The sequence below is a fragment of the Macaca thibetana genome, chromosome 8, assembly GCF_024542745.1.
Source record: "Macaca thibetana thibetana isolate TM-01 chromosome 8, ASM2454274v1, whole genome shotgun sequence".
Taxonomy (NCBI): Eukaryota; Metazoa; Chordata; class Mammalia; order Primates; family Cercopithecidae; genus Macaca; species Macaca thibetana.
This window is the reverse complement of record NC_065585.1, coordinates 63,826,136-63,851,264: the sequence shown is the minus strand read 5'-3', so window position 1 is coordinate 63,851,264 and position 25,129 is coordinate 63,826,136. Positions and strand designations below refer to the sequence as shown.

The following is a 25,129-nucleotide window of genomic DNA, read 5'->3' as shown; positions in this document are numbered from 1 at the left end:
TACGTCTCGGTGTGCTTCTTTGATTATGTATTATTTACCTCCCAATTCCTTCCTAAAAGGATTTGAAGCAGCCTGAGTAATTTACATGTTTATGAAAAAAATGTACTAGACACAAGTGGAACATTGTGTTTCAACAGCAGTTCATTAGAATTACAACTGGTTATCAATGCTATTTTTATGATCTTTAATCCCCCAAAGTCCATTACCCTTCAAAAGAATAGTTCCTGGCACTAAAATAAGCATTCCATAATCATTATTAACCGCGGATTTTTTTCACCTCTCTTATTTTTTTCTCTACTGCATTTAACACCATAATGTGTTTATCCTTGCTATAGTTAGGGGGTTAGGGTTAGGGCTAGGGTTAGGACAAATTGCAAAATGACTATAATACAAATAGCAAAATGACTATAATACAAATAGCAAAATGACTATAATACAAAATTAGACAAATAGCAAAATGACTATAATATCTTTTGGTGTAATCAGAAAGAGCTGGGTAAGGAGATCTAGAAAATAGTGGGAAAGTACTAAGTCACAAAAAAAGAGCCCAAATAAATCTGCCTTGCCTATTTAATGCAAACAAACACATATCTGAACAGACAAGCAAACTAACCCCACCACCCACCTTCAGAAAAGTTACCTTAACATGCCAGTGGAAAGATCTAGAAATGCTAAACTCTAACAAGAGCAAAGGAAAGTTGTTATGGAAAATATCAAAGTGAAAGGATTTAGATAAACTGAAGAGGTTCATTTATCATCCTTAAGGAAAAAAGGTACATCAGCAAAGGACAGTTTCTTTCTTGTCAATAATAACCGATCTATTTGTTTTCAGCTTTTTGAGAAAGCATTGTACCACATTCTTACTGTTCACCACTGTAATTCAATATGTTAAATGATTTTTACAAGTGGAGATTTATCACAATTCTGTCAAGAACTGTGAAAGATCTGAGATTTCACCCAACTTACAAGTTAACAAGTTGGCCTGCACATTTTTACAGATGCTGGGAGAAGATACAAAACTCCTGGGTCTGAGACAAAGGACTTAATTATTTACAGGATAGTTAACAGCATTAAGTTTCATGTTCAATCACTTCTACTTCGTGCCCAAATACAGGGGGCACTGTGGAGGGACTCAGGCAGATGCTGTGCATGCAGTGGGGTTTGTATCATACTTAAAGAACCCTGAGTTTAGGGAACATGAACTGTTCATAATGGAGCCTTGCCCTGCTCGGAGACATTATCTTTATTGGATTGCATGGTAAACAAACCTACCCTTTGCTCTGGAGGGAAACACTATCTTTAGCTTCCACAGCTTTATCTTCTACAGCTACATTACAAACATCCTTGAAAAGACAGTTTAGAACGAAAGGGTTGTCAGTGCCTTTGCTTGCACGACATGCAGAAACATGAGAGACCATGAAGAATGGTCTCCCAGCATGCTCATTTAAAAAACAAAAACAAATCTGTGAGGGAAGATGTTGATTGAAATTGCATTAAACTTACAGATTAATTTTAAAAATCACACATGATCCTATATTGAGTCTCTCAATCCAGAAACTCTGCATATATCTTTCCACTTACTCTTAGCTCTTTTATGCATTTCAATAGTTCTACAATTCTCTTCACAAAGGGCCATGAGTAGTTTCTGTTGCTAATGTAAATGGTATTTTTATATAATTAAAACAATCTCAAACAAGTACCTAATTTTCCTGGTGTACAGGAATACAATCACGACATGTCCCACAATTTTTCTACACTCTCTCCCAGGTAATTTGTGGAATTCCCTCTTGGCTTTATCAATCCATAGCATTCTATAAATATTCAATGAGTATTCTATGTCCCTGGGGTGGACTATAAAACAGGAACACATCTATGGAGCTCTTATTCTGTGCCAGACTCTGTTCTGATGCTTTCTATATATTAGCTCTTTTATTTCTCACAAAACCCTACGAGACATTCTGTTATTTAGATGAGGACAATTAAAAAGATAGGATATGTAACTTGCCCAGCGTCACAAGTAAGTGATTGGTTCCTACAGACTAGATCCAATGCTAGACACTGAGGAAATAAATATTAAGATGTGACATCTGCCTTCAAGAAGCTCATAGTCCAGTGGGAGAAAGAGAGACCACTAACCAGAAATTATAGCAGAGTGTGAAAGGCATTTTGAAAGGGATTTGTAATAGAGCACGTGGGAATGCAAATGAGGGACATTGAAACCAGAACAGGTTGAGGTGTTTGGCCAGTCAGGATCAGCTTCTCAGAGAATAGGACACCTGAAGAGGGAAGTCAGCTGACGAACTCTAGGGAATGGTTTATGAAAGCCTCGGGCCACACGTGAGGAACCCTGAGTTATATAACTAGAACACAGATTACACAGCAGAACGCCAGAAATGAGGCTGACTGACCACTAGGGTGGTCACTAAAGACTCTGTATGCCACATTAAGGAGTTAGATCTCTTACCTGGAGACAATGTTCAGAAAAATCAATGAAGGATTTTAAAGAATGACCTGAGCAAATCGGCATGTTAGAAAATTCTCCCTGGCAGGAGGGTGGAAAATATTGATAATATAGTCCAAGTGTGTCAGAATGGAGACTAGTTAATACAGGAACATATGTCATCCAAATGATAAGGGTCTAAACTAAGAGAATGGCTGAAGGACTTGAAATCAAAAGCAGATTCAATATTTAATAGATAGAGCATAGAGACCTTGAAGGATGAAGAGGCATCAAGAGTGATTTCCTGTTTTATTTGCCTCATCTATTGAATGGGAGACAGTAAGCCAAAGACTACAGGAAGATGTAAGATGTGGCAGAGGGAAGCATACTGGGGCATACTGACAAGCTGGCTATTTGCACATGCCGAGTTAGAGTATCATATAGCAAAAATTCATTTTGTATCAGGCACCTAAGGGATTCTCCAAAAGATGCACTAAACACAATTCTTTTCCCCTACGATCAAGTAGAGAATATAGTCATGTTTCACTTAATGACAGGGATACATCCTGAGAAATGCATCATTGGGCAATTTCATCATACGAACATCATACAGTGTACTTACACAAACTTAGATGGTATAGTGTACTACATACCTAGGCTATACGGGTAGCCTATTGCTCCTAGGCTACAGTTTCAGCCACGTTACCGTATTGAATACTGTGAGGCCATTATAACACAACACAGAAAAGATACAGTAAAGATATGATTTTATAATCTTATGGGACCACTGTTTTATATATGATCCATCACTGAAAAAAATGTTGGTATGTGGTACATGATTATATACATATATAAATAAAGAATTCACAGTAGGACTTGGTAAATGCTAAAGTCCATGAAAGCTTCAACAAGCAGTCAAGGAGGGAAACCAGTTTTATCAATGGGATTTTAAAAATGCATCCTAAGTCACAGGATGAAGAAAGAAGAAGAAGAAGAAAAAAAACCCTGTCCAGGTGCAGTGGCTCACGCCTAAAATCTTTTGGAAGGGTGAGGTGGGAGAATTGCTTGAGCCTAGGAGCTCAACTCTGTAGTAAGCTATGACTGCATCACTGCACTTCAGCCTCAGCAACACAGCAAGACCTTGTCTCAAAAATAAATACATAAATAAATAAATAAATTTAAAAGAGAAAAAGAAAGAACAAAATCTGGACAATACTAGTTTAGGCATCTGTCTGAATAAAAGTAAATCCAGGCTGGGTGCAATGGCTCACACCGGTAACCCCAACACTTTGGGAGGCTGAGGAGGGTGGATGGCTTGATCTCAGGAGTTCAAGACCAGCCTGTGCAACATGGCAAAACCTCATCTCTGCAAAAAAAAAAAAAAAAAAGAGAGAGAGGAAAATCAGCTGGGCATGGTGGTGTGCACCTGTAGTTCCAGGCTACTTGAGGGGCTGAGGCGGGAGGATTGCTTGAGCGCGGGAGGTCAAGGCTGCAGTGAGCTGTGTTCACTCCACTGCAGTCCAGTGTGGGTGACAAAGCAAGACTCTGTCGCAAAAAATAAAATCCATTTCCTATAATGAGGCAGTGAAGAAATACATTTATTCTGAATATAATTTGATCTCTGTTAGATATGACAAATCCATAGAATCTTTACACATCAGAATGAAGGGGTTTCTAAATGTCAACCAACCAACCATCAAATGTTGATGTCCCTCTACAGATTCAGCAATATTAGCTTGATCCAAAATTGTATCCTTTATCATGGAACCGATTCAACTATGAAACAGCATTACAACTTTTAAAATTAAGTTCTTCATTGGGCAGTATGCTTTTCTCAACATCATATAGAAAGAATAATGAAAACTGTTTCTCAAGTTCATGGTATATACCATTTTACGTCGCCAGAAGGACATGTGATCTGATTTAATAATTCACTTTTAATCCCAACTGATCTCAAAACTAATGCTGATTTCTTGTGGTGGTGAGCTTTAACAGCAGAAATTATATGAGAATTGAGAGAGAAAGTATAAAACACGCCTTGTATCAGATCTCTCTTTAAATCTCAACTCAAAACCTTCTTAGCTGCATGAGATAAGCAAGTCACACTACCACCTCAACTAGATTTTCCCTCTTACAAAGTAGAAATTGTGAGGCCTTAATGTACGATACACATTACTGTGCTTAAAAAATACTTGTTCCTTAATAAATGTTTAATAAGTGAAGACATATACTAAAAGCAACAACAACAAAACAGAGAAAAATGATATGCTGACAGTATATAGCCTTCTTGGCACCATCACAACCAGCTGCTCAGAAAACAGAACTGACTGTATGCCTTACCTGAATCTGCCCCAGGTAAGGCAATTACCTTCAGTGGGTGAGCCATGAATCCAGGATGCAGCTACAATTGGGGAGATAATCTAACATTTGATTAATTTTAAAAAGTCTGAGGGTGGTCTTAAAATCTAGATACCAATGAAGACCCATGTACAATTAATGGTATGTTCATTTTACTTTACATAATGTGTTCTAGAACATAGATATCTCCAGACTTTATGAACAATCTATGTAATCAACACATAAATGCTTTCGCTACAGTCACAAAGCTGAAATCTCTCCCCCATGCAAATCCATCATTCTTAAAATTGCAGTTAACTGTCTTCCTTTCAAGATTGTCTCTGAGGTTCCTCTTTCACTTAGACACAAATGTAGCCACAGACAAGGGGGGGACACGCTGCTTTTACAACATGATCATGTCTTGTATGCCATACCCCCAGACGTGGCCCTGAGCCCACCTTACACCATAAATGATGTGAGACTGACCACCAAGACCAAGCAGCACAATATCCCCCTAGGGAAACCTGTGCACAAGAAATCACCCTCTCTGGACGATCAGCCACACACAGTAGCAACAGAATTTGATCGCTGCTGATGAAAATAACCTCAGGAAGGAGTGTACATCCAACGTTCTGAAATAATCAAAGCAGCAATCTACACTGTGACAATCATGGTGTGGTCTGTAAACAAAACGGTCTCCCTCGCCCCAGCCAATTCTGCAGGACATAATGGCCAGGCTTCAGGGGGAGATACAGCCCCTCCATCACTTCCTGGCATCGCATTCAAACTGGGTTCATGCCAGAGACAGGCAGTTCACACCCTGCAGTCTGCTGTGGGGTGGGGGCTGACATTCTAGAGGATGCTGCGGTAGGGCTCACTGTGGTTCTCCCCAGATGAGAGCGTGTGGCGGAGCAGGGGGCCACGATAGGAAAATGTTTTCTTGTCTTTTTTTTTTTTTTTCATCTTCTTCCTCTCTACCTATACCAGGAGGTACGTCTTCCTAAAAGTCAGGCCAGGCTAAACTTATTATGAAATTAAGTCTTCCAGATAAATATGTTCAATACTTTATCCACATGAGCAAATTAAGCTAGAACCTTCCTTACACATTCAGATGGGGGCAGGCAGGTAATTTATTGAAGCAAATGTGTTTTCAAGCCAGCTTTTAAACAAGATTTCTAATTATCAGTGTGCTTTTCACTCGGCAACCCTCCTCCACCTCTTCAACATCATTTTTGCAACTCTTGGTTCAAGAGCCACTTAAGAAATAAATGATTCATGGCAACTGAAAGCATGACAATTTTCTGGGAGGCCTAATGGTTGGGTTTCTAGGTCTACGGGTGATAAAAATATGCTACCCCTTAACCCTCTCAACTTCTTTTATGGGAAAAAGAGGCCCAGAAACACCGATATTAAGATCTAAGCTCTTCTTTGTAATATGTATATATTTTTCCCTAGAACTTAAACTTCTAGCTTTGAGGAAAAAAAAAAAAATTAAAGGTCTTTAGAAAAGAGAAAAGCTAGCAAAAATGAACACTCTGGTTCTATCCCAAGATGGGATACACTGAATTCTGTATCTGAGAGATGGACTGTGTTCACTCATGAAACAACCCTCAAAGGTTTTCTGAATTTTGCAGGGCTGTTCTTACCGTTTTCACACAGGCAGGACTCTCCACGAAAAGCAGCAGATTGCTTTGCCAGCCATAACATGCACCAGCTGTGTGACCTTGAGCCAGATGCTTAATCACACTGAGCATGTTTCTTAATCTGAAAGCTAGGAAAAATATGCTTTTCTTACAGGGTTGTTTTGAGAATTAAATGGAATATTAAAGTTAAAGTACAGTCTTTAGACACAATATTTCTCAAAGATTGGTCCATGAACTCCCTGCATCAGGTCACTTGAAGGTTTAATGAAGTCTTCGATGCCAGTCCATGTCATTAGATGAGGACCAGGTCCAGAAATTGGCATTTTAAAAAAGCATTTTAACAAGTTCATTAGGTCTAGTGTACTGACAGGGCTGTGAGGTCCAATCCAGGTTTGGACAGGGTACACAGAACAAAAGAGGAGCCCAGCATTTCAGCATCAAGTCAGCACGCTGCCTGTTCTATTCTCACTAAGTATTCCGGTTTTGAGTTCCCAGCATCGCTGTCTTGGATTCCAATTCACCCTTTGTGCTGCTACCAGAGTTATCTTCCTAAATACAAACCTGGCCATGCTGCTTCCCGATCCTGAGTACAGGCACCCAACCTCAACTCTCTGCCCTTCTGGCCTTCTTCAACTGCCTGCATATACTCTGTCCAGGGTGGTCTCAATTCACGCCAGCCCTGGTTGTTTTGGTCACATTTCAGCTTAAATGTCACTTCCTCAGGGGGACCCTCCCTAGCCTCCCAGTCACTCCTAACGATGTATATATATTTTACTCTCAGATAAAACCAAACGTCTACTACTGATAATCCCTTGGTTATGTGATTGAATCTTTCCACTAGGAAGTAAGGGTAGATAGCCTATTGGCTTCTATATGTACTACCTATCCCTGTGCCTCCTACACAGTAGGTACTCAATAAATGTATGCTGCATGCCCTCTTAATTAATTATTGGCCTGCACGACTGCCAGCCTTGGCAAGGTTCTCACACTATATGTGTAAGACTGACAAATATAAAAGCTGCATTTCTTGCCATGCAACAGGACAACAGCCGGGTGGTATTTGCTTTGTGCAATATCTGTGCTCAGGGAAAATGAATGAATAAACAGAATTTCTGTAAACGGACTCCATTAAAGAAGGCTGGCATTTAAAGAATTCTTATGAAGAAGTTTGTTAAGTGAAGCATTTTGTCTTAATTTTTTGTACAACTGGATATTCACGTAAATTTCACATCCTTAAAACAGCTCTGCATCCTTGTTATTAACACCAAAATCACCTCACTTAAATTTTCCTACTTAATAATAAAAATAAAACTACTATATTTGGAAGAAATAATTCCTTAATAATAAAGCAATGAGATCCAGAGAGTATTGTAAGGCACTCGTGTTGTAAGTGTTCTCAGCTCCTTTAGAAACTGGGGAGCCACGGGGCACAGCCGATGGTCCTTGCATATGGCCCTCTGGAAAATGAACACGCATTCTGACCCCAGGAAGTCTAGAGAAGAGACCTCACAAAGATTACTTTATAAAGAAGGCTATCCACATGAATCTCTGCCCAACTCCTTGACTTGATAATATATAAAAAGAGGTTTTAGAGGCCCATAGATGTACTAAGAATAAAAGAAAACTACGAAAAGATGACAGCTCAATTTTGGTAGTGGCCTCCCCTCTCTAATTCAGCAAAATTATGTTCTACACAATAGTTTTCCAGCAAAGACCCTGCCATCCATCTTTCTTGCAAGTGAAAAGTGAAGTGAACAATCTCAACTTGAGAACTTTAATTGGTTCTGCTGTGTGTGTCCTTTAGGCTACAAACTCGCTTGAGTTTCAAGCGAACTGACTGCAGATGAGTGGGGAGGGCGTATGGCTTTGGTTTACAGAGCCTTACAAAAAGGAAAAATGGAAATACTAGGTTGCAAGGCAGGATGCCCAGTTAAGAAAGGAAAATCAGGCCGCTGGTGGGCTGCCTCATGATGGGATAAGTATAGGCCTTGCCTGGAATGGTTTCTGGCCTGCTGGGGGCACATGGCTGTCAGGAATTTACTGATGAGAACACAGGCCCAAGGGGAAGAAGTCACACCAGCCAGGTGGGGATAGGTGCCACTTAGCAGAACTCATTCTCTTGAGCTGAAGCTGAAAGCAAACAGAGGGATGAGGAAGTTGTTTGTTTTTTAATCTCCTCTCATCCTTTTTCAAAACTCCCTGCTATCCCTCCCACAATTGCTCTCATTACCTAAAACAGACAGGTATTACACCCTATGCACCGGTGGTTCTCAGTGCTGGCTGCATCCCCAGGGAAAGCATTTAAAAACCACCAAGGTTGAGGGCCCACCCCCAGGGCACTTTAACCAGAATTACTGGGGGTGGGCCCTGGAAATCAGTTATGGTAGATGTGAAACTTCCCCAGTTGATGTTAATCACAGCCAACATGGAGAACCACCCTCTAAAAAGTATCACCAGAACTGGGGAGGGGCAGGGGTTACATTTACCACATGTCGTTAAATGTGGAAGGGGGTGAGGCAGCAACAAGGTGAGGTTGTCAGCTTCTTAACAACAGGAAATGTGGTAACAAGAAGGAATGTGTGCAAACTCAGGAAGACGCTTGGTAAGAGGAGGCAGGTGCAGTAGCAAGGCAGGACAAGTTTAGCTCTTGAAAGCTGAGAGGTAAAACAGAAAATGATATCTGCAAAGAGGCTGTAAGACTTGTGAGAAAGTTATTGGCAGAGGCTGGAGTAGGAGGTGGCAGTACACCAAGACACCTATGAAAGAAGTCTGCGGGTAAGAAAGGCAAGGTTTGTAATTCCACAACCAAATGGCAATGATTCAATTTCATACTGATGGTTCACCTTCAGACAGAGATTTTGGTGGCACAGTTGAATCAATTAAGAACTTTAAAAAAAAAAAAGATGTAATAAACAGTAGTAATGTAGTCCGGTACATGCTTCTGAGTGTCTACAAAAGATCCAGAATTACCACCTCACTCCCACGGGTAGACCTTACGCATCATGTTGCTCTTTGAAAACTCAGTACTGCCTTGATGATGCTCTTGAGTCCTTAGAAGGCAACATTCTTGAATATTCCTATAAATGTTTTATCTGATGCTGGTGCAATACTACACTCTGCTCTTTCCTATAATTTGCAGAAATTGGATCCTCTTGCTTGTAAATGGGTCCCATAACCTACAGTATATTCTGCTTAAGTAATATTGCTATAAGAGTGTGCATTTTATTTGTAAGAAAGCAAATTGTACGCATCCATCAAAATATTCATTTACATTCACGATGGGTCTATAGCAACTCGGGAGTGCCACAGGAAACCGGTTAAGATTCACTGGCCTGCAGTTATAGTTTCCTAAGTACCACCACTGGAAATCTGGAAATTAACACAGATGTGAAATTTATGGTTAAAAGACTAATGGGCTTGCTAAGGACCATGAGGCAAATTACATAAGATGATTATGCAAAATTCAATAATTTGCAACAAGTCTTCAATGTCTTGGTTTGGACTGGCATCCTACTTCTGAGCTGTGGGTCCACTACAGAACCCCACATAGTTTTCTTCATGTCTTTATCTTTCTTGAACTCCAAATATCTTTCCCACAAGAAAATTTACTCTAGTGGATTCTCTTCTCTGGTTTGACTCTCTTTCTATAGCGGTCTAGTCTCACTGCCCAGGATTTCATGATGGGTATGAGGGCTACCAAGCTTGAGTTGGGGCTACCTGGGATGGCAGCTGCCATTGCTACCTCTGGATTTTTCTCCATGGGTACCTTTTTGACCCAACAAAACTATGTTGTTATTCTTGGGCCCCAGGGCTGGTGCAGATGAACATGGCTACAATCCAGGCCTTCAGCAGAGAGGTGAACCACAAACCACAAACCTAGCTGACCATAACACATCTGTACCTGGCCTTCATCCACCAAAAGTGAACAGCTAATTTGGCATTTTGTCAAGTCTGATAGGAAGTTAACATGAAAAAGAAAGACAAATACATCCATGGCTAAGTTAAATGAAGTGTGTATATGGCAGAGGGGATTGGAGGGTGGGAAGCTAGAAAGAAGATGAAATGCAATAGTTTGAAATGCAATATCCTGGGATACACTGAGGCAGTCTCACAAACCTTTACCCACAATTTTGAAATGCAAAAATTTCTAAAAACAGAGTTTCTTTGTATTTTGCTATGAAATGAATTTGCTCCCCAAACTGACCTGAGCTGACATGTGGTTAGTTTTTCTCTAACTAAATGTGAATATTCATCCACTTTGCTACAAAAATTACTGTGTGTTGCCTGGATCCTATGGGGGTATTACATTAATAGACAATGTATGTACTGTATTACCTTTCTAAAAGCTGAATTCTGAAAGATATTTGGCCCCAAAGGGTTTGGCTAAGAAATGGTTGACCAGAACACAGCTCCCAAACAGGCGTGTTCTCCAGATTTAATCCTTTTGTAGTTTCCCCACATCTTGCGGATATTTATCTGACTTCAGCTTTTCAATGATTTCTATAACATTATTTTTGTAGATAGAGTTACAAAAGTAGTAGAGGGGGTGACCACCATTGACACAGGGACAAAGCTGAAAAACAGGCACACCTTCCACTCTTACACACGTGCTTTTCTTCTTTGCTGCATGTTTCACTTTATCAGTCTGAGAGTTCCGATAACTAAGAGTCTCCGAACCTGCACTGTGTATGGTATAGGCAATATAAAAAATACAAGGTGATGCTGATCTTGGAAAAGAAGATAGAAACTACATTTTTATTGGTAAATATTGATATCTCAAATGAAATGTCCAGAGATTTGCTAAAAGGCAAATATATAAAGACAGAAAGTGAGACAGAAAAGAAACCAAGCGATAGAAAGATTGGTGGCTTCCTGGGGCTGGCAGGGGGAATGAGAATTAACTGCACGTAGGTACAAGGGAGCTTTTTGGGGTGATAGAAAAGTCCTAAAGCTGAATTGTGGTGACAGTTCCCTAGCTCTGTACGTTTACTAAAAAATCAGTGAATTGTTCCGTTGAAATTGGAGACTTTTATGGCAAGTAAACTAGAACTCGATGAAGATGATGAAAAACTAATTTCCCAAATTCCTGAAGTAACACTTTTTATGTCAATGCCTTCCCTTCTTTCCTGACATTTCACAGTAATACAAGTTGAAATTTAAAAAGACAGTAAATGAAACTTATTCCTAATTATCAAGGAAAAACTAGAAATTCTTTACCCACAAATGACTGATATTACATTTAGTCAGAGGACAATCCCTTCCAGATATTCTCTTATATTTAGCAAACGAAATCTAAATTATTTTTATCTTAACATGCCATGCATACCTCTAATCACAGCATACATCACATCGACCAGTTTGATTTTATTTACTAATCATTTTGACAAAGAGAGGGTATACCCCAGGGCAAGAACCATGTCATAGTCTTCACTGCTTTCTCAGAGCTTACTAGGTGTTCAACAAATGATTACATTAAATGCAATGATTTCTTAACCAGAACCATCTATCACTTTTCGTTTGCGTAAAAAATATAACACAAATTAAACAGACATTCCCTACCTTCTAAATCAAGGTTTCTCAAGCTTAGCACTATACACATTTCGGGGTAGAAAATTCTTCCCTGGGGAGGCCTATTCTGTGCAGTGTGGAATGTATAGCAGCATCCCTGGCCTCTACCCACCAGATGCCAGTAGCATCCCCGTCCCCAACTGTGCCAACCAAAAATGTCTTCAGACATTGCCAAATGTCCTCTTCGGGGGTTAAGAACCACAGCTCCAGAGAGAAAAAGTTTAAGATGCATCAAACCAAACCGATGCGGACATTTCAACAATGCCTTTCGTGCTATGGCTTCTGAAGCTAATGAGAACATCAAGAAAGAAAAAGCATATGACTAGTAAATAATGATTCTCTGACCACAGGTCTTGGCGTATTACAGGGAGAGAAAAGGAGAGAAATTCTTTTCATTCTCCATGTAACTGTGGAGATGCACAAGGCTAATTCTAATATAAGGCTGACAGTTTTCAGGAAATGTGGAGCCGTGGAAACACTAAGAGAAGTGTCCAAATGCCAAACAGCCTGTGGCTATAAAACAGTCTGAAAGCAGCATGCTGGTTGCCAGCACTGCGCTGTTTATTATGAATTGTATCTAGGAGAACAATTTTGAAAATGCTATTGAATATTTATTAAAAGGAAAGATCTATAATTCAGATTGTGACATGCCACTATTAGCAAATAACTCAGTCAGTTGGAAAGGTTAAGTAAGAATGGTGGTAGCAGAAACCATTAAATTAAGTGTAAGTTTAGTACATCAGTGTTTTATTTTATTTTTCTCAATGACCACAGTATTTAGCAATCCTCTTCCAAATATCTCAGCCCAAGGACTAAAAAGCTGTTATCCATATTGTATCCTTTTAATAAGACTCCAAATGTTTTGGTTTCAATTCTACCTTGGACATACTGAGCATTTCATACTAAAGTTCAAGATGGACATTTTGGGCAAAGTGACCACTACATATTAAAACAAAAGAAAAATATTCCTAACACTAAATATGTACATATATTTATCAGGATTTATGATCAATATTTTAAAGCACCTTTATTTCTTATTTAGCAAAACAAAAGAATGGACTTCTAACCTCAACACCAACAATTTAGGCAATACAATGACACCATTCTAGTTTTCAGCCATTTCTATATTTCCTATCAATCTGTTCATATAAGAGAAAACTACCACAGACAGTTACGTGTTAATTCCTAACACTTAAAAAGGAAGCATATCTTTTCCAATTCTATTGGTAAAAGTATTTATATTTTGCTCTGTGCGCCTACTAGTAAACATAAACAGGTTTAGGACTCTTTAATATTAAGCACGTAATTCCTAAATCCACTAAGAGAAAGAACATACACGATGTGCAAAAGCACTCCATTCAATCAAGCTCTAACTGTACACATAATTATGGTATTCAAATTAGATTACTAATTTAGACATGTTCTATCATGTCAGGTATATACTAACATAAAAATGTCTGAATACAATTTGATAAGAATAAGAAAAATGAGGTAAAGAAAATTTAATTACTCTTTTTAGAAAATGAAAACTCTTAGTACATAATATTAAAATATATACTCATAGAAAGATGAGTAGGAAATGCAGTTTAATTGTTCATCTTGGTAGTGAGTAATAAATACAGTAGTGTCAAATCACCTGAACAGAACACTAACTCTATGCCCTGGATTATGATATTTGCATTTGGATGAAACTGGGACACATGAGGCATGAAATGACCAAATTAATCTTCATTTTACCTCATTTGAGTTTCCTCACATATTACTATAAAGAACAATAAAAATCAAATATAAAATACCATATTACTTTGTATTGTTATTTAAATTTTCACATGCCTATATTGTAATTTTTCAACTACATTGGACTAAGGCTACTACAATACACCATGTGTAGTCATAATTCAGAACTAAGATAGCTGCCTAACGTTTCTTAAAACTTTTTAAAATTTATAAATGTATTGTTATTTAAAAAATCAGCACCAATAACAAAAGAGCAATCCACCAAATGTCACAAAGGCATAAGCCCCCTTTGGATTCAACTTTTCCTACCGAAGCTAAAATGTAAAATAGGCACCATGAAGCTTGAAATTGAGATTTAGGGATAAGCATTAGCACCAGCATTTTGCTACTTGCTAGAAATTGCTTTCATCTGGAAATTGCAATTTAGTAAGCCTCCTAGATATTTTTTGTGAAAGAAAAAAATGCAGCACCATAAACTTTTTCCAACAGCCATAACATTCTATATACTTTTCATGATTCTAATATTACTGTATATTAAGAGCTAATATCTGCTTCAATAGTAGCAAAATTAGGTAAATAAAAAATTTAGACTATCAGGAGCCAAAACACAAGTTGTAACATTCAACTAAATCCCTTTGACTCATCCTGCATCATGTCTTCTGCATCATTACAGAAGACAAATGATTTAACACTTTGGCATTAAATGAATAACATAATAGCTGCTTTGGCAAGACAAAGCAAGCAATATCATTTAGTGTATCTGGAGAATTCAAAAATATTACAAAAGGAAAACCAATAGTTTAAAATTAATTAGGCTTAATTTTATTTTCTATACATACACACACAGGTACGTGTACACACAGAACGCTTCTTACAGACAACAGACATTGCAATTGCTGAAAAATAAATTCCATTGTATCACAAATAAGTTTAACCACAATAATTGTATAAGTTAAAATACTGAATCCTTATATTTATACTCAGATTCTTTTTTAGTGCTCTTGAGATAATGAATGTAAAAGATTTTCATTTTGTGAAAAAAAAAAGATTTTTTTCCCCAATCTAACTTAATCACATATATTTGCATAAATAACCTGTGGCCCATCAAATATAGAAATTGTAGCTGAAACAGTTTCTACTGTTGGTGCTTTGAGCAGACTAATAAAGAAAATCTCTTAAATATAACACCCCCTAATTCTTCTTTAGTAGCTACTCACAAAGATACAGCAACATGATGGAGTGCTATGAACCCAAGACACCTCATTTTGGATCCTAGAAGCTGTACCACTTACTAGCTGTGTTATCTCCACGACCCAACTGAATCCTGTATCTCAGTTTCCTCATCTGTACAATGGGAGTGATTCTGCCTTTAGGTCAAAATTAAAGGACAAATGTTTGAGGACTGAAAGGCATAATATTTAACTAAAATATATGGTAATTATTTCCATCATCCCCAAATACTCCAGTTAGTCTATAATATAATGTGTCCTGTTTTTAGAAGACAAGTGAAAATTACAGGATATTTTACTCAGCATACATCAAATAATCCAGTGAGCCGAAAGTCTCATTAATAATTATATAAGCATTGGTTCAAAGGTCCAAACCCTCTAATAACATTATGGCCATGATAAAAGCTTAGTTTTTCGAATCTGTCAAATAATGGGTCATTTATCACCTTCTCTTTCAGTGTGTTTATTTTGTGGATAAAATGAGATATGCCTGCTATGGGGAACTGAGGCACTTCATGCACCAACAAAGTAATTCTTTCATTCTTCCCATTCTCCCAAGAAGCCTGTGTTCTGCTGTCAATGAAGGAGAAAAACAAACGGAAAAGAAAAATAAGAAATGACAATTCTATAAGCTTCTTGAGATCCAGAAAAAAATAAGAAATGAAAATTCCATACGCTTCTTGAGATCCAAATTCATGCTTTGTTATTTTATTTCCTCCCCCATCCCCTTTCCCACCCACCTTCCACATAGTAGGTCTTAATATTTATTGACCAGAACTGGAAACTCTTAGGAGAAAAAGCCACCATTATCTGTGTAAACGGAAGCAAGTTAACAGTCAGACCTGTCCCTTTGCTCTCTTTTTATTTCAATTTCATTTCTTTTGTCACTCGGCTCCCATTCAATCAAGCACCTCATTCTGCTTTGCCTCTGGCTTCTACCACTTTGTGTCGAAGCACTTGTCAAAAACTTCTCTCGCTTAATCTTACTATGCCATCTCTTTTTCTTCTGACAGCCACCTTGGCCTTCGTCTTTTTTTTTTTCAGTCCACACATTCTCACAGGCAGATCACAATCTTAACAACAATTTCACATACACAGAAGACTTGCAAACGTACATTTCCAGTTCAGCCTCCATTTCGAATTCCAGAACCACAGGCTGTACAACTGCCAATTGCATCTCAGGTCCTGGATGTCCCTCTGGTGCTTCGTGGTGCATGAATCCACAACTTGTCATCTTCTCCTGCAAACTGCTCCATCCTCTGTATTCACTAACATCTCCAATGGCACCCTTGTTGATTCAATTACCCAAGCCAGACACCTGGGAGTCATCCTTAAATTCACCATCCCCTCCTTGCTTCTCCCCTTAATGTCCCCACGCTTATCAGTGGGAGTTTAGACCTTAAATCCACACCAGTATTCAAAAGCTTTTTTTTGCACAGCTTACCTTATCTGTCCCTTACCCCATCCATTCTGTGTAATACACCCAGAGTGATCATTCTATAAAAGTACTCAAATTCATCTACAAGACTAAATATGGCCCACAAGACCCTCCAAAAGTGGCTCCAGCCTCCGCTCTCCATCTCCAGTCTCATTCTCCACCCTCAATGTGCACCAGCCACATGGAATGACCAGCTGTTCCACAACCCGCCTCTCCGGTACCTTTGTTGCACCATATTCCCTGTTCCCTCTCTCAGAATAATTTCTCCCTGCCCACTCCCACCCTCAGCCTCCTGGTACCCTCCTACTGGCTCTTCCAGACTCGATCAAGCCCAGCTGTCAGGAAAGTCATCCCCTTGGAGTCAGGCACCCCTGACAGAGCCCAGTGTCCTTTAAGCGCTGGTTCCAACTGCTGCTCAGTGTCTCCTTCCCTCAGGAATCTGAGATGCTTGAGGGCAGAGAGAGTAATTTTTCTAGTATTTGAGGTCTTATCACCTAACAACATGCCTGGTGTCATATTAATATATATCTGGTGATTGTATAAATGAATAAATATCACCCCCACTAAATTTGACTGAAAACACAGACAAGCTGCTAGTGATTGATTACATGTCAATTAGAGGCTCATCACAGCCCTCCTTAGAAGCTGCCGGGGAAAAATTAATAAGGCCACTCTGATTGCAATTCCCAACCGCTGAATGCAGAAGGTATGGTGTTCTTGTGTATAGCTATGTTAGGGACTGGCTTTTTTTTTTTTTTTTTCTAATGAAAAGAAAAAATTATTGTGTTATGTATTTTTTCCTCTGACTTAGCACATGAGCTGCCTCAACACTTCAGTTTCCCAAGAATTTCGTCATGTTCCACCACAATGTGCATGATGAAGGAATGGGTATGGTTTGGGGTGAAAGGATGGTGTGGGAGGAAGCAACTTTAATAGCAATGATGGAGTCACAAATACAGTGAGACGAGATGCCTGAGGACTTACCTGATCACCCTTCATTCCTCAGAGCATAAATTCACATAAAAACTTACATACGCAACCCTGGGGCTCTCTCAACACGAAGATGGCAGATGACACTAATGCTGATTTAGTCACACTTTTTGGGACTTTTAGAAAATCAAGAGAACCTGATTACTTGCAAATGAATACATGATATGGTACCTACGGATTGGGTCAGCTGGACATCTATGAAATGGGAGAGGGAAGTACTTGGGTCAGCTGGACATCTATGAAATGGGAAAGGGAAGTACAAAGCTGCTAGTGACCGATTTTATTTTTATTTATTTATTCTGAGACAAAGTCTTGCTCTGTTGTCCAGGCTGGAGTACAGTGGTATGATCTTCTCGGCTCACTTCAACCTCTGCCTCCCGGGTTCAGGTGATTCTCCTGCCTCAGCCTTCCGAGTAGCTTGGATTGCAGGTGCACGCCACCATGCCCAGCTAATTTTTGTATTTTTAGTAAAGACTGGGTTTCATCATGTTGGCCAGGCTGGTCTCAAACTCCTGACCTCAAGTGATCCACTCTCCTCAGCCTCCCAAAGTGCTGAGATTACAGGCATGAGTCGCCGCGCCCAGCCTAGAGACCAATTTTAAAACAACTTCTTCTTCTTCCGTATTTTTTTTTTTTCTACTTGCTTACTCCATGAAGTTCACAGGGTTTCAAGAGCTCTGTATTTTTAGCAAATGCCCCCAGTCAGGCCAATTTCCCTGTCCTCTGCAATAAACAGTCTACATTTAGGAGACTAAATTTTTAAAACGTTTTTAACCACTTCTCAGGTTAAAAAAATCACACAGTCCTATAACGTCAAGGATGGGGACGAATGAGAGATCAACAGGATACGCCAAAATATTATAATCATAATAGTTCCTTTATAATTCACACTCCAGGGGAGGATATGAATTAACTTACGGAACAAATATTGGCACCAGTATGAAATCGAGAAAACATAGAGGGGGTAGGGCTCAGGAGAAGGGTTTTGAAAATATTACAAGACGGTTTTAAAATTGTCCTTTTACTCTCCATTTTGACTGCAGTGAGAAAGGCTATGATACAGACATGGAAGATTTGATGCAATGTTCTTACTATAAGATAACATGTTTAAGCGTTACTGGTTAGACGTAAGTGTTCATTTCCTTTAAAAACCATAGTCTCATGGGATGACAGATGACACTGCTGTAGTAATGTGGTTCTCCCATGATAGTTCACTGCTGACACTTCTTTAGATTTAAATAAACTTATTTTTTTTTTAATCACCCAAGAAAATCTCAGGTCTCCACACTTCTCCTTTTTTTAATGAGAATGATGCAAGTATGTGACACTAAACACAGATAAAGTTAACATGCCTCCCCACTGTGCTCTACTATCAGTTGAAGGTTTTATGCTTCCTATTTCACAAAGCGGACATGTGGTTTTCTTTTTGGAGCTCATTGCATGAACTAAGCTTAAGCTCTTCTTCTACAAAGATAATGGAGATGATACTTCCTGTGCCATCAATTCCTGCCGCTGGCAGTGGACAAGAAGGTAGGCATGTGTCTTCCCACCATTCCTTCACCTGGGGACCAGGCAAGATAGTATAGGATTCTTTCGAAAAGCATAATATAGTCCATCTATATTATGTAATATATAAATCCATGCAACGGAGTTTAGCTATCACAAAGACTCAAAAATCAGAGGCAGCAGAATGTTCTGTAAGTACCACTGGGCTCCTTGCATAGTTCTGGGCTCCACTCTTTACTCTGAAGCTCACTAGAGTGACCTTGGACAAGTGCCCTGACTTTTCTAGTCCTCAGTTGTCACTTCCGCAAAAGAGGATAATAAAGTACCACCACACAAGGTCATAGTGAGGATGAAGGGAAGTTCTTAACATGGCAGCCAACACACAGTAAATGCTCCCTGTAAGCTATTTATTCCAATTCTTATCCAGAAAGATAACCAGTAAGGACTAGAAATGTGGTCACGTAAATCATGCACAGAGCTATCTTCCCCTCATACTTACCCTTTGCCCTTGAATTCAGCAATGAGCGAGCCCTCACGGGCTGTCTGCAGGGCTGCATGTGAACTGCTTGCGTGTATAACTTGTATAACCTCCCAACACGCCTCTCACAATGCATGAGGCAGGAGCTCTGGAACTATCAGTTCCCAACTCCTCAAGCCCAAAGTGAAGAAAATTCAAAACAGTACATACGACTGTCAATGATCTTCATTCATTTATATCCATATTAAAATTAGTTTGCATTTCTTTTACACGTATCTTCTGATGGATGTCAGAAGAAAATTATTCAGAGATTTAAAAGTGACACAGATAAGCCACTAAATAGATAACGGATAACACAGATGGGAAATGAAACAACTATATGTATATTCTGAGGAGTTAGTTAATAATAAATCATGAACCTCATTCAAGTCCCAAAAGTGATCAGGGGAGACTTTTACTATAGAATAACCCAGAGCAGAGGAACACTTGAAATTTACTATTAATTGAGCAAAAGGGAATATCTGTTCTCTGAAAAGGAGGGTTAAAGTTGAAACAGAAGATAATTTAGAGAGATGTGAGACGACTCAGTCGATCGCAGGGGCTCTTTTGGGCACTTTGCAACTATGGTATTGTGTCCCCAGGCACATGAAGGCAGCCTATAGGAAGAGTAGAACCCTCGGAGAGTTTTGATTTTTTTTTTTTAAGCCAACTTTGAGCATTTGTATTGAAGCACCATTCAGTGTCAGCATACATCAACTAAGAGGTTTCATTAAACATTACATCAGTCTGCGATTTAAATTAAATCAGACTGTGAGTAGTCTGTGGTCTATGTGCCCTGTACAGCAATTAGATTTTAATCTCTAGAAACAAGACTTACAAAAGGCGAGAACACTATCTAGTATTTGGGTGATAACCTAAGACAGCCACAAAAATACCATCGCCTCTCAATCATTCCCAACCTCTGGAACCCAGGTGAGAAGTCTAACAAGCTATGGAAACCTTAAAGGAAGTACTGCTCACACAGCACCCTGGAATCTGCTTCCCATGACATGGGGTACTAAGACTTGAAGGAAGCATGCTTATTTAATGGTAAGTATAAATTATTTCTATTTCTGAACATGCAGTTTAATATGAGGCAAAGCGCAAGGCCTCTCTCTGCCCAAGGGAGTTCTCCAGCTGGGACTGAACTCATATCCCAGGATGATGTCGTTTGTGGATTGATTACTGCTGCCGTGCTGGTTTCCTTGACTGTGTAGATTGCTGCAGCTACACGTGCAGGCAGGAAACCAAACAGAGAACAACACCCTCCAGTGTAAACTCTAACATCACACCAATTTTTCTTTTTTGACTCTCTGAATGCATGAATAGAAAAATAATAAAGCAACAGAATCTACTTCAAATTGAAAGACCTGGCACTTCTACCACACACTAGGAGGTTTGGAAGCATGGGCAAGTTATTTAACAATAATTATGATCATTTCTGTTGTGGGTGCTGCACTTTGCATACATCCTTAAGCTTAGATTTCTTCATGTATAAATTGAGGATAATAATGCACCTACTTCATTTGCAAGTTGAAGCAGCAGGGTCAAAAAGAACATAGTTTCAACACAGACAGACATGGGTTAAAATGCCAGCTCCAATTTCTACTATTTGATCTCACTGAGCTTCCATTTTCTCATCTCTAAAGTAGAGATGAAGACACTTACCTCAAAGGACTGTGGTGAAGAACTGAGCAAGACATTGTTAAATACCAGTAGGTGTCTGTATCGCTAGACAGTGCACAATAAATGTTTATACCTTCTCTCTCCTATCACACACATGAACTGCTTCTGTTAACATTCATCAGCAGCAATGCAACGTCCATAGCAGCAATTCAATGTCCATAGTATCCCAAGATGCATTTCCTTTCATAACAATGAAAATTTTTCCGAGAACAAGCTTAATATGCCAGATACTGGCCCAACAGCTTTATGTCTATGAACTCATTTAATCCTCACTACTGTTCAGTGGGGTAGGTACTACTGCTGTCATCCCCATTGCACAGATGAAGACACTGAGGCACAGACTTTGGGTAACTTGCCTAGATTCAAACAGATGGTACCACAGCTGGCAGCCCGGCTCCATAGCCTGTCCTGCTAACCAGGATGCAATAGTGCTTACTGGGTCAATCTGTTTGAGATGCCATGCTTGGATGTAATCTCTTCTAGAGATAAGCACTGGATGCACCCACAAACTGCAATGTGTTGATGTGACTAACTTTTCAACTTCTGAAATAACATTTTGTGTATTTTCTTAGTATTCCTAAAAAAAACCCCTCTACATTTTAAATAAGGTGCCTATAACTAGTTTGTCTTGTTCTGTATGCTGAAATACCATAAATAAATGCACTTCTCTCTTCAAAGATTATGTAAATAAATCTTACATTAAAACATACCCCTGAGCTTTGGTTTAAACCATAATTTCAAGTCCAAATTAAACATATATGTATGTGTGTATATATTTAGCAGGGAAGTCTTAATATGATCTATTTTGTTAAACTAATGACATCTATACCCAATACTTCAAATATTCCTCTTATTTATAATATTCGCTGTGTAACAGTCACACAGCAATACTGCATGGTATTTCAAAGTACTATTCCTTTTACAAGTTTAATCAAATCAGGTATTAAGCATCAATGATGATAATCCATAGCTCTGCTTAAAAGGAATCTCTCAGGGACAGCTGAGAAAGAACGGTTAAAGATTTCTATCCTTCAAAGTAGGGCACTGCAGCTACCTATAAATCATGCTCTTTGTTTATTAAGATAATTAGGCCCATCAGTACACTTAACTTTTAGACTCAACAATTGTCTGGCATGAACAATTTCCACTTTTTCTAAAACAAAGGGGATGTGTTCAAAAAGCGGTCCTCTGCATGCTCTCTGCACAATGCATGCTATTTTAAAACATGATTTATGGGTCTAATTCCTGGAGCTGCCTTGAAAAATATACTGGGTTGTTCCTCCCATGCTCCCTATTAGGAGAAGACACTCCAATTTGAAGAGTGCACTCTGTTTCAGACTTCAGGCCGCTATATCATGTCAGCATTTTCATTAAATACTGTTCAAGCTGGACTTTAAACAAATGGAATGGAGAGCCACAGCTGCAGCCACTGCAGAGACAAAGTTATCCAGCCGGGAGGCTTACATAAGAGGTGCAGGACAATCAGGGTGAAACCCAAGTGTCATTATTTGAATGCTATTTCTTGAGATTTGCCTACATTCTTAAAGTGTATCAAATCACATGCTTGTTTAATTTGCCTTAGGGCATAAAACACCGGGTCGACATATAAGTTGTTTTTTCCCTAAAGGACTAGGCTCCAATTATGAAAAGGTTGGCAACTTCTGCCCAGGGGAAGAGTAAAGCGGGATGCGCGGGAAGCCTGCAGGCCTGAAAGGAATGGCTCGCCCAAAGATCCATCGTAGTGCTGGCCACACTCCCCAGAGGACTTAGGATGGAGGTGACAAGACCCTGCCCAGCCCCTTCACCCCAACGTACACACAGAGTCAAGGAGCTTGGAATGAATAATTAGCACGCAGCAGTCGAAATGCCCTAGGAGCACCTGTCCTCTCCCAGCATATTTCCAACTGGCACATTCATGAGATGCTGGGGTCAGCCAGCCCTGGACTCCAGACCTTCCAGCTGCCTGGTCCCCTTCTTGGCACCCTGAACTCCCTCCTCAAGCTGGAACTCTGCTAACAAGAGGTGCCACCCTCGGCTTCCCACAAGAAGATAAAAACGAACCTCTCCTTCCCACGGCTCCCTCCAACTTCAGAAACTATAGTCAACTTACTGGGACTCAGGAGGCAGGGAGTCTTCTTGGGGGACAGCGCTCGGAGGCAGCCTCTGCAAACTCGGGCGCGCAGCGCCGCCGCCCCGGCACAGCCCGGCGGCAGCGGCAAGTGCAGGACGAGGCGCCGCCGCTCTGCACCAGTCGCGTTGGCTCAGCTGTGCCGGGCGCCGGGCATTCGCCAGGGCACACGACTAAGCAAGGCGGCGGCGGGGACTGAGGCTACTGCACCCGGCCGCGCGGACCCGAGCGCCGCAGCTGCCTCCAGCCCTGGAGCGCGGCGCTCGGAGCCCCTGGTGCGTCTCTCTGGCTCCAAGGGAATCCCGGCTCAACTAGAGACCCGGCAGGAGAAAAACCGATGCGGTGCCGCAGGCAGAGCCGCCAGCCCGCCCCCAGTCGGCTGGTCACTGGCGCGCAGACCGACCAGCAAGCAGTAGTGTACCGCAGCCCGCACTCGCCGCCGCGCCGCGGAGAATGACAGGCGCCGAGGCGGAGCAGCAGCGCCGGGAGCGGGGCGCGAGTGCGCATGATCCCGGCTGCTGCGGCACGTCACGGGGGAGGAGGGGCGGGCCGCGGGGCGGGAGGGGGCGAGCCGGGCGGGGCAGGGCTGGGGGTGCAAGCCGGTGAGGACTGGTGCGGCGCCCGGCTTGCTAGCGGGAAGATGCAGGAAGTCTCCCTCCCCGGGTTTTATGAACCCAAAGCTCTGTGGTTGAACTTGTCCCCGGAGCCCATTGTCCCTTAAACAGCACCATTTAAGCGGTCCTTAAGGTCCCGGGGGAGCTCACAAAAGCCAGTTTAACTCAGGTTACAGCTTAACCGTAAAGGGTTGCGATTTGGGGGACAATGATCTTCTATTGTGGCTGTGCATTAAAATAACTTGGGGAGCTTGTAAGAACCCTTTGCCCCGTACGCATCCCAGAGCAAGTACAGGACAATGTCTGGGTGGGGCCCAGGTATCAGTAGGTATCTAATGATACCAAGGTACAACAGTGCTTCTCAAACCCTCAATGTGACAGAATGTCCTACGGATTGTGTTGAGATGCAAGATTCAGATTCAGTAGGCCTGGGATAATGAGGGGGAGATCCTTTCTAACAAGCTCTCAGAGGATGCCAATACTGCGCGTCCAGACCCCCACCCTTGCTACTTAACGTGTGGTCTAGAGCCTGGAGCAGAGCTTCTGAAACAGTTGGTTTGTCTGACAGTCACCCGAGGGCTATAAAAAATGCAGAACAAATGCCCAGGTCTACCCCCAGTGATAGTGGTTCTGGCTCAGCCGCTGGGCAAGGGTAGGTTTCTAGAATTCCATTTGGCATAAACACTCTAAATAAATCTGATGGGAGTTTTGTTTGGGCCAAACTTCAAGTTTACACTAGCAACCTGGAACTGGGAATAAACTTTTGTACTTACAAGGAGACAAGCCAAGTCTAGAACTCAGGACATCTAACTTTGAGTCAGGGATTCTAAACCAACGGGTGCTTTAAATCTGACTAGTCCCAATTTTCTAAAATTATGATGCATTACTTAGCAAGAAAAAAACATAAATGGTATTAAATATACACATATACACTCTATTGAACACTCGTTACACATATCATTAAAGGGAGCTTAAAGTTGACTGGGAAGAAGGCTCTCATCAGGGGAGGGTAAGGAAGACAGTGATGGAGTAAGGGATATTAGTGTGTCGCAGAGGGAAGTGTATGCAGGAGGAAACAAAGTTTAGACTCAACCTAGAGTTTGGAAAAGCGCGGTAGGGAACAGGACCCAGGAACCAGACTTGGCTTCCTGCTTCAGAGCATGGTATGAGACTCAGGTGTTTAAGAGCTTACGGAGTATAACATTTCACATACATTACCTCACTGAAATTTCACAGTGGTCTCTTACGTTGAATTAAAAAAGAAGTATCCCTATTTCACATATTAAAGAAGACACC

General features: G+C 40.5%; 1 protein-coding gene across 2 annotated transcripts in view; it reads right to left on the bottom strand.

Moving 5' to 3' along the window:
- PAG1 (phosphoprotein membrane anchor with glycosphingolipid microdomains 1) overlaps positions 1 to 23,668 on the bottom strand; it is a 141,386-nt gene extending 117,718 nt beyond the window's left edge. For both annotated transcript variants that reach the window (XM_050802231.1, XM_050802232.1), the window contains exon 1: positions 23,202 to 23,668. The gene's annotated coding sequence lies outside the window, so the exon portion shown is untranslated. The remainder of the gene's footprint in view (positions 1 to 23,201) is intronic.
- Positions 23,669 to 25,129: the final 1,461 nt, after the last annotated feature.